At 35.7% G+C, this 11500-nt stretch overlaps 1 long non-coding RNA gene across 1 annotated transcript; it reads right to left on the bottom strand.

Moving 5' to 3' along the window:
- Nucleotides 1-3133: 3133 nt before the first annotated feature.
- Nucleotides 3134-10905, bottom strand: LOC107705454 (uncharacterized). Its single transcript, XR_001636067.1, has 3 exons — nt 10895-10905; nt 5306-5313; nt 3134-3203 (listed from the first exon to the last, which is right to left on the bottom strand). It is a non-coding gene; the product is annotated as an uncharacterized LOC107705454 (long non-coding RNA).
- Between the last annotated feature and the right edge of the window lie 595 nt (nt 10906-11500).

Below are 11500 nucleotides of genomic sequence, written 5' to 3'. Positions count from 1 at the left end.
GTGAATGGGAATGTGGTGTCTCCCATGTGGATAATGCCAGCATGGTATGGATGGACTGTGATGGTATTAATGAGATCTCACACTGAGATACTGAGGAATCAGAGACAAGGGGAGAACCGCAGTTACCAGCGGACTTACGAACTGCTATTCCCTGCAAGTGAAAGTGTGCTAACACACACATTTACCTCATTTAATGGTCATCCAATCTCACACTATAATCACTACACTGTGGAAACATTATGCCCTGCAGGATGAGGAACTACATTTATTATTTAATTAATGAGCTAATTAATTAATTAATGCATAAAAGTATTAAAGAGATCTCATCACATTTTGCTTTCCACCACTTCTGTAGCACTTGCAGACTTTATAAAGGAAAAAGGAAGCAAATGAGTTCATAGGTTCATATAGAAGAATATCTTCACCAGATTTCAACCCGTACAAACCTCTAAAATATATTTAATATGTGTAAACCAGTGGTTTTGTTTCAGGACCCAGATTTTACATTGGGCATTGTTCCTACCCAACACAGTACTAAAATTATTACACAAAAAGTAATCAAAAACTTCTTAAAATCAAACACATATTAATCAATTTTATTATTATTATTATTATTATTATTTAAATATTTTAAATTCACATGGATTCATGCTGCCAAAAATATAACCAAGATACAAAAGTGAATTTATAGAAGTGAGAAAATTTGCACTGAGCATCCTTTTTACCATTTTTGCCTTTTTATCAGAAGAGCACCGCAGATTATTTTCAGTTATTGTTATATTTTTAAAATCACCTCCATCAATTAGATAAAAAGATGTTTGGCTTTGCAATATTATATATTACATTATAATTTATATACATATATAACATGTGAATCATATAATTTACACACACACACACAGACACACACACAGTAATATATTTTGCAATACTACTACTACTACTACTACTAATACTAATAATAAATACAGTATGTTTGGCAGTGCTTACTGGTCAGTGAGAGGAAATATGATTGATGTGCATCTGTATGGAAATGGAGAATGCTGTGTCATAACTTGGCGGGATGCTGTGGAAATTACAACTCTCCATCTCGTCTCTTATCTAGTGTGATGCTGAACAGAACCCCCCCCCAAAGTCTAAACATGCAACCAGGGCAAAATACTTGAGAATAGGGATCAAGCATGAGAGCAGGTATTCTACACACTGATTGGGTATCAGGAATACAGTCAGTTTAGTTTTTCACAAATAACATGCATTAAAACTCAAATTTATGTGTGATGGATTATAACAGTAATACAAGAGCAAACCAAGACAATTTTATGTAGTATACTTGCACTTATTTTATGTAGCCAACAGTACAAAGCAACTTGTTGATATCTACACCTTCTGATGAAGAACAAAAGAGAAAAATGCATAATTGAAAGGGTTGAGCAAAGAAAAATTGATTCAATTAATCCTTGAAGCTGTTGATTTTTTTTTTTTAAAAAGTACACTTGGACTCTTTTAAAAAGCAGAAAAAAAAAATCAAACTAACTTTCTTTGCTATTTTAAAAGGAACTAGACATGGCAGAATGTGAGTCAAAATGCATTATGGAAATATTTAAAATGCAGAAATATTCTTTTGGGGGCATTTTAATGTAATCAACAGACTTGCAAAAATATCTAAGAAATGGGAGCTTTTAGGGAGAATAAGGCGAGTACAACTTTAAAGTGAGTTTTCTTAGTTTTAAGAATAAATGTACTGGAAATTACTTTTGGGAATTTTTGCGAACACTCCACATGAGGCATTATTAGCCTAAAGATACAGCTCAGACAGAAAGCTTGTCTGTAACAAATGAGACTAGGTGGGATGAACTGGTTAGAACAATATATTGTGTTACTTAAGCTTTCATTCCTGCAAAAAAAGTAACACTGCAAAAAGAATGCATGAGAAATACAAAAAGGAGACTAAGGAAAGGCTGTTATGCAAAGATGTCAAGGGATAATTAAGACTTGACAAGCACGTCCAATACAGCTTTAATGACACAGCCACCTGACAGTTAAAGAAGTAACATGCCTGTCAGTGTGGCAACCCCAATTAAATAGCAATTGTTGTCCAACAATGCTGTCATCAGAGCAGTAGATACAGAGTGATTTTGTGTAATTGCATGCCCTGTAGATCTAACATGGGCCTGTCTTGTGAGCTGACACTTCCTTCTACAACATGTTGTTTTGCACGTAAATTAAATAAAGAAACAATTTTCGTTTTTCATCTCAAAGCTTATTTTCTTCACAATGTGCACTCATTGACCCATTTTCAAGCCTAACATTAGACTAGGCCAGAGGTCTTCAACCCTGCTCCTGGGGACACACTGTCCTGCAAAGTTTATTTCCAACCTGCTTCAGCACACCTGCATGTGTATTTTCAAGTGATCCTGAAGAGCTTGGTTAGGTGCTTCAGGTGTGTTTGATTAGGGTTGGTGCTAAACTCTGCAGGACAGTGGGTCCCCAGGAGCAGGGCTGAAGACCTCTGGACTAGGCTATCACTAATATTCCTCATATTATTCCTTAAGTGCTTTTCACTACGCTCAACTTCAGGTTATCGTAAACCCCACTTTCAACCCCGGAACACACTTGTAATTTAGAAGCGGGTTAGCATCGTTTTACACCCGGGGCTATGAAACCCTGCAAAGGTACAGCTTTTGTAGTTCTAACCCCGGTCACGGTGGCAAACTTATACAGTGTGAAATGATGCGGTGTTAGAATGTTACAGCTACATGCTAAGCAACAGACAGCCAAAAGCGTGCCTCACATTCACATGCTTTGGACAGTCACGGAAACACTGCGGTTTGTATAAACAGTTGTTTCAGCATTTGAATTAAAAAAAAAAGACAAATGGTGATGGAAAACACATAAACTGGAGTGAATTAGGGACTGTTTCATTCTTACCTTTATAGTCCAAAAAGTTGTTTGAGGAAAAACTTATATAAATACAGTCGAGCCGTGCAAAACGGGTCATGTGCTGCGTTCGTCCAATTATTGACACTGCCACTGCAAATATGCAAATAGAGCACATACAAATAGAAATAATGCCGAGTTCACACTGCACGATATTAGCCCGATTTTTCACTCGCCGACAGGTTTTGCGAAATTGCCGACAAATGCCCGACATCGGAGGCAAATCGGTGCTCGTTCACGTGAGTGACAATCACTCAGTGTGAAGTCTGACGCACGCGGGTTCTCGCGTTATTTCCTTATCACTTCTCGCGTGTGTTTTGTTGTGAAACGTAGTTTGCGGACCAGACAGAGCTGTCGGCCATTCTTCCTATTGTGAAGTCATGCAGTGTGAAACCCCCTGTCGCTGATCTATCGCGCAATGTGAACACAGCAGCAACTGAATGCTACCCCAGATAGTCACGCAGTGTGAAAACAACGGCGATCTGACGAGTTTGAAAATCGTGCAGTGTGAACTCGGCATTATTTGTAAAATAATCGTGTTTGATAGTGCAAGGTCTGGTGAAATTCCAATGACGTTGTGCAAAAAATTCCACCAATTAGAGCATTGCAGCAAACAAAGCGCGCCAAAAGAGATCTTGATCTCCGCCCATAGCCTCGCCCCACTCCACCCATTACACTCCACTCATTAGTTCCACCCGACTCCACCCAATATATATAAATGGCCGGTAACTTAAAAATGTAGTAGCCAAATTGGCTGGTGAGTGAAAAAGCTAATTTCAAACCCTGTATATAAACATCTTGTAGAAGGAAGTGTCAGTTCACTAAGACAGGCCCACGTTAGATCTACAGGGCATGAAATTACACAAAATCAGTCTGTATCTACTGCTCTGATGAATATTTCTCCATCACTTTTATTTTGATTAATGCCATTCGATTTGTTTCATGGGATTGTAGTTCTTTCCTCTTTCCCTCAGTAAAGCCATTAAGTACATAGTCTCCTTTTGTCTTTTTGTCCAATTTTCATTTAGCCTACCTTTTTGCTTCAAATAAAAGTTTGTTCTGTTGTGATTTCTCATGGCTGGTTTGCTTGGTTCATGTATAAGTTTTGCAATTACTTTTTTTTTTAAAGGGGACATCGGATGCCTATTTTCCACAAGTTGGTGTGCTTTAACCAACATACTTTGGTTAAAATTCCTCAGTGGTCGTGTAAAACAACACCTTTTTTACCTAGTCAAAAACAGCTCTGTACACAGCGACCCGTTTCGGTGCTTGTCTCTTTAAATGCTAATGTGCTCTGCTCACCCCGCCCCTCTCTTCTGTGGAGGAGGAAAGGCGATTTGCAAATAATCATAAGAAATATAAAGTGTGGGATCTTACTTCTGGAGGTGCTGCTGGATTACGAACAGTGGGTGCTGATCCATCCTTGAGTTTTAACTTTTTAGCAAAGCCTTGATTTGTCTCGTTCAGAAAGCAGTTTGGAGTAAAAGGATTCGCGCAGACATAAACGCATTTAGGTAGATCAGGGGCGCATTCCCTTCAAAAACAAAAGTAATCCACTGCGTCTTCAGCGGCTCAGATGTCAGGAGTAAATGACGACTGCTATGTTCATTCTTACATCCAATAACAGAACACCTCAATTCTTGTCTACACCTGCCCCCGGCGTCGAAACAATGGCGGATTGTTTACAGCTCACTCAGGGCGGGTCTATGCTAAAACGACAGTGTCCGTCAACAGTCGTGGGAGGGGCCTGTGCAAAGTGTCGTCACTTTGCTAAGAATCTGTTTTCTGAAATTCATACACATGTGAGCACAAATACAAACACACACAAGCACACACATCCTCCCACCACACACTCAAACACAATCATGCACACATATATCTGCACTCATACAGTATACATGTATACATGCCTACAGTTTTATATGACCTAATAAATAAATATAGACTGTAAGCATTGAAATAAATGATAAAATCTGAAGACTATTTAATATTTCTGTTCAATAAAACCATTCAAGTGTAAATTATATCATAATTTTAATAAAACATACAAAATAAGGCACAACCTATATATAGGCCCATAGGCAGAATTATACCCTTTGGTGCATGACGTCTACTGTAGTGGACAGGTATATTTTCTGTCACAGCAAAACATTTGCAAGAAAAATATTGTTAAAATCTGGATTGCTACATCTTAAATGGTTCAAAATGGCTTCCAAATAGCTGTCCACTGTAGTGACCACGATGCATCAGAGGGCTAAGCAATCAGAATAATGACCTAGCATGTTAAAAACTATGCAGAACATCTTAGCAATCGCATAGCAACACCCTGACAACCACACTAGCAACCTGACAATGCATTTGCACAGACTAACAAAGCTTTTTGCCATACCCGTTTTTTTTTGTTTTTTTTAACAAGCTGGGTTTTACTGCATAAACATGTTGAACACACTGCATGCACTTGGCTGATTAGTATTAATATCAGGAACTTCAGAGAGGTATCCCAGCATTGGACAGTTGTGTTTTATTTATGACTCGAGTGAAAGTCTCGGAGTTCAGCAAAATATTTTATTTTACTTTTGCTGATACTCATACACATAACTAGGGAATTAAAAAAAAAAACTAACTTTGTTGTGGTGGAATTCATGATGTGTACGATCAAAAACTGTCATTAAACACATCAGCAACAACCCAGTTTTAATGCTGCAAAACGGAATAATCAGATATAGATTTGCTGATGCTGTTTGATGCATGCTCAACAGTTTTTACCTTTTTTGATAAAACAAATAAGATTAATTTATAGTATATGAAAGATCATGCTTATGAGATATTTACAGCTAATCATTAGAAGGCTTCATTTGCATTTAAGAAACATAATGCATGCATTATTATGGTAGTAAACCACACACTTTCTTGTTCAAATTCATTTGATCTTTATTCATATTAAATTGAAAATATACTTTGTAACAAGATCATGTAACAAATATGAAGTATTCATGTTCAGTTGGCATTCAGTTTGGTGAAGTGTTCACTACCAATTAAAATGGAATCAGAAAGGGGAATGATTTGAACCACTGACTATAAGGAGTTTTGTCTCAGGTGTTTTCATGTTATTATAGAAAATAAAATAATCTACACAACTGACAAAGCTCTAAACCACAGTGGCTCAAAGATAATTTGGCCACACGTATGTCTGAATATAACTGTGTTAAAAAACAAAATATCAAATCAAATGACCTTTATTATTTTTTATTTTTTTACATAATGATAGCACATTTAAAAAACAAAACAAAAAACAACCTTTTGACACTTTGTGGTTGTAAACTGACAGGAGCTGACTTCATACATTTACTAAACACCACCAGTTGGTTAAAGTCAATAAAAAAAATTTAATTCTAAGAAAGTTCTAGCATGATTGCAAAAGCCATTTGGTTTAATATTTTATCAAATGCACCGAAAATCATTTTAAGTGTGACTTAAATATTTATTTTATGCTACTGTAAATTATTTTACAAATTTCTAGTTAGCTTAGCACAAACCACCATCAGTAATAATGCACTGGCCACCCAGTAATTTTAAACAAATATTACCACAAGTGCTTCAGTGGAGAATTCTCTCATAACTGACCATGTACATATGATCATATCTACTAAAAAGCAATCAAACCAAATGCAGACAAACAAAACAAAATCTATAATAAATAATGATAGTTCACTCTAGATAGATCAGTATTTAGTTTTAAAATTAGGCTGACAGAAGTAGATAATGTTGCGTCTTGCTGTAAGTCTTAAAAAGTCATAATTACAACTAACAAAGGTAAAGAATAGAGAAAATGGGCACTTATGTAGAGAAGGAAAGGGCCACAGCTAACCATAAAAGCAGCAAGAGAAGAAATCCACAGAACAGAGCATGACACACAAAGAAACAGGCCAGAGGAAAACAGAACATCACTTGAGATCAAATCAAACTTCACAAATACAAAGTTACTGACACAATGTCAGACCATTACTACAGATGGTGTATTTGAAACAGAACTGAACATTTCATGGCAAAGAAATGATCCCCAAAAAAGTCTTGATGCAACAGTCTCTATATATTTACACTTCCCCAAATCTTTCAGCACTCTACAAAAATACTATTCACTTTTCTTTAGAAGAACACACTTGTTACAGAGCAGTCACTCCAAATACCTGTACTCTCATGGCTCAGAAATACAGTACATTTTCCTGCACACAAAATGTTGCATGTTTGTAAGTGTGTACAAAACTCTGTACATCCCACTACATGGTCTGTCATATATGTATATATACAGTTTGGTAGATACTAAACACTGAATTACTGTAAATTGTGTGAATCTTATACGCTGATTCTCGGCAGTTCATAAAAATGCTAAATTTGTGTAAAAGGATGCTTCCCTGCAGTGGTTCCACATGCATCAGTTTACATGTCAAATAAAATGATGAAATATGATTAAATTATTTTAAATATGGTTCAATTAAATCTTTTCAGCCATTAGTATTAATTTAGGCATTAATTATAGTATGTAAAGTGTGGTTCACTTATTAATGTATTGAGAGAATATAAACTCTAAACCCTTTTACACTATCATTCAAAAGTTTGCGGTCGGTATGGTTTTTTTTTTCCTTTCAATTTTGAATTATTTTTTTCCCCCTGATTTTTGACAAGGACAGCAGGGACACATTAAATTGACCTAAAGTGACCGTAAAGACATTTCTAAAGTTACAAAAGATTTCTAATTCAAATTAATGCTGTAGTTTTGAACTTTCTATTCATCAAAGAATCCTGGAAAAAAATGTATCATGGTTTCCACAAAAATATTAAGCAGCACTACCGTTTTCAACATTGTAAATAAGAACAAATGTTTCCTGAGCAACAAATCATAATATTAGAATGATTTCTGAAGGATTATGTGACAACAAGACTGGAGTAATGGCTGCTGAAAGTTCAGCTTTGCCATCACAGGAATAAATTCCAAAAAACTTATTTTAAACGGTAATATTAATTCACAATATTTATAATTGTTAAAAAAAAAACTACTGTATTTTTGATCAAATAAACGGAGCCTTGATGAGCATAAAACATATAAATGACCCCAAATTTTGAGTGTACATATTAATTTTAGATGTTTACAAATTCATAAATTATTACTAATTTTATTGTATTTATAAAACTAATTATTTAAATTAATACATTCATGACGGACAAACACATTCATTTTACACCATAACATGAAAAATGTTTCACTTATATTTCATCTTTAGCTGTGATAATTAGTAGGATTTGGGTTAAAAAGGTCTTTCTCAAAGAAAGTTTTCACTGATTCTGACCAGACTATAGGATTTGTACCTAAAGTTACACATGTAAAAGGGTTTACACTTTATAATGCTCTTAACTTGAATCTAAATCTACAAATATGAACACACGCACACATCTAACAGTGAGATCACACTGGCCAATAATGCAGTACTACAACAGCTTAATTCTTACCAAAAGTGGTATTTGTAAATCAAAGGTAATGATAAAGGTGCCTCAAGATTAGGCTGTGATATTTGGCAGTTAAAGTCTGTTGAAATGTTCACGCATCTTGTTGCAACACAACATCCCTTATTTAATTAATTATAACAGTAATGTCTTTGTGTTTATATGCCACAAATTGGGCAAACGGTCACCAAAATGGTGATTATTTTGACCAACAAACTAGTCTTCTGACAATACATCATTAAAAGCTACACAGAAACATGAAACTACGAGTGACAGCAGATTGGAAACTACAGGGCAACACTGACTGTATTTGTGCTACACTTGCTATTAGATGAGAGAACATAGGCAGACAACAACAAAAATAAACATATTTTTTAGACCACTCACAGTGATAAAGACTAACGGCTGTTTTCTGAATTATGTTAGTGCTAAAGAGTGGCACATTGTCTTTAGTGTTTGCAATTTTACAAAATAAAGCTCAGTTATGTGACATTGTGATACATAACACAACATCACATGTACACCTACCTAATTAATGTAAACCTGCTGTTTTAACTAGAAAATGTGTTATGAAATACAATGAAATGCCCCAAATGAAAATGTATAGCAGCCATTGTGAATAAAATAGTAATGATAACAAAATAAATGTTGTGCCCAAATTCCATGTTCCAATTACAGATTTGACAAAGGCTCAGTACTGACACTCTGAATTGCACAAACTCAAAATTTATAGTGATTATGTTAACCAGCAGATTAAAACTAAATGCATTTATTTGATTTGCCAACTTCAGTTGGAATCAGAACGCAGTCTAGACACATACAAACAAATACCAAGGCAAAATATCATCTACAAAACACAGAAAATTTATGATTTAACATACATAAAACAGTGTTCAGAACCCAGTTTACTTGCTGACTGTGATGCTAACCAGAATATACAGATTTTTCAGAATTTATCAACCGGAAAATGACTGGCTTGTGATAATTGGCATATACCATAAAATAAAATGCCCTGAATGCAAGTTTGTCAATTGTGAAACTTCTAAAAAAAAAAAACTTCTGAGGTTCAGAAGGAAAATACTTGTTCAAAGAAATAATTATTTTCTATTATTGCCGTAACCTTATTACATTACCATTAGCTAACTTTAAATTACTGCATTAACAATCGACAAGAATTTAGAAAGGATGTTTTATCTGCAACAGGAGTTTCAACAATGCCACAGTAGCTAGTTGGCTTTTGCACTGTAAAATCCAATAGTTTACCTTACTTAGATATAGAATTAGTTATCTTTACTTAGTTGCTATATTTACTAGGTTTTATTAAGTTACAGTTAATTTCAAGGTGAATAAAACAACTTGCTGCTTTGAGTGATGCTTACTTAAAATAATCAAGCAGCCACAACAGAAGCAATGACATTAATACACCAATTAGAGGCAGCAGTGCACTAATATGTTGTTAATGTGCAACAAACCAACATAAGAAATGAGGAAGGTTAGAGAATGCGCAACAAGCAACGTTTTGAATTTGTGCATGCTGACGTTGTTTCGCTCAGGTGAATTGGCACCGACTTTGCTGAAGCTGGGAAAAGAAGCAGAGAGAGAGACTGTTTGCAATTTTACCACTGGACAAATATTTATTATGTCTATACAATAATAATAAGATAATTTAACAAAAAATAATTGTGTGTGATTGTATCTTTCTGTCTGAAATTTTAACTGACCTACTCCTTGACTACACTGGACACGAATGGCGTGGTGCGACAATAGATCCAATTATAATAAATTATAATGCCAAGTAAAAAAAAAAAAATCTGCAATCTTCAAAGAAGCTCAATGACGCCTCGCCAAAGGCAAACAAATACCTAGCATGCTAAATATCTGGAGCTGTCGGCCAACTCAACATCACGTGGTGTCAGGTGTCGCAACAAGCTACAGCCTATGAGAGAGCAAGGCATGGGTTGAAGTCAGTGGAAGAAAAACAGCAGCAGCAACATGGCTTTAACAAAAGTTTGGACACAAGAAATGGAGCTAACATTTTCAGAACAGATCATCACGCAAACAGCTTGCACTGATTTCTTCCCAACGTCCATTTTAAATTAAACAACTCCTGTTTCACTTGTTGTTTCGCATCATACCCATTCAACATCTCGTTTGTGTTTTCGTGACAAAACGAGTTTGGGGAACGTATAGCGTCGTTGGGTGACAGAGTTATTGTCAGCTTGTGTAGTTTGTGACCCCAAGGCCAGTTGCGGATCATCACGTAGTGTGAACATCACAACGACTTCAAGACAGACAGCAAGTCATGTAGTCTGAACAGCACAGCGATCTGCCGACGTTTAAAGTCGGCATGAAACAGAAGTTGCGATAGTCTTTTCTTCCCTAGTGTGACGTATATTCGAATGAAACGGCTTCTGGAATGTAGGGCGGGATTTCACCCTTCGCCAGGAGTTTGAATGACAGGCGATCTGACCAACAAGACAGGGCAGGTTACTTTTGCGATGAAACTATAAGGCTTTAAAAATTTGTCATTTTTAAAAGAATTCAAACTATAAATATCATTTTTGTGGCTCTTTAATGTGACCTATCGCTGTAGCGCCTCAGTTCGATTCAAACGTGAATCGATCTCTTCCTGCTAATTATAGCTCGAAATAAACATGAATGAACATCAGACGTACAGGTGCATCTCAATAAATTAGAATGTCGTGGAAAAGTTCATTTATTTCAGTAATTCAACTCAAATTGTGAAACTCGTGTATTAAATAAATTCAATGCACACAGACTGAAGTAGTTTAAGTCTTTGGTTCTTTTAATTGTGATGATTTTGGCTCACATTTAACAAAAACCAATAAAATAAAACCAATAAAAAAAACATTTTTAGTGAATAGTTGGCCTTCTGGAAAGTATGTTCATTTACTGTACATCTACTCAATACTTGGTAGGGGCTCCTTTTGCATGAATTACTGCATCAATGCATCGTGGCATGGAGGCGATCAGTTTGTGGCACTGCTCAGGTGTAATGGAAGCCCAGGTTGCTTTGATAGCGGCCTTCAGGTCATCTGCATTG

Source organism: Sinocyclocheilus rhinocerous, unplaced genomic scaffold (genome assembly GCF_001515625.1).
Source record: "Sinocyclocheilus rhinocerous isolate Xijiao unplaced genomic scaffold, SAMN03320098_v1.1 scaffold2098, whole genome shotgun sequence".
NCBI classification, from domain to species: domain Eukaryota; kingdom Metazoa; phylum Chordata; class Actinopteri; order Cypriniformes; family Cyprinidae; genus Sinocyclocheilus; species Sinocyclocheilus rhinocerous.
This window is presented reverse-complemented; position numbering and strand designations above follow the sequence as displayed.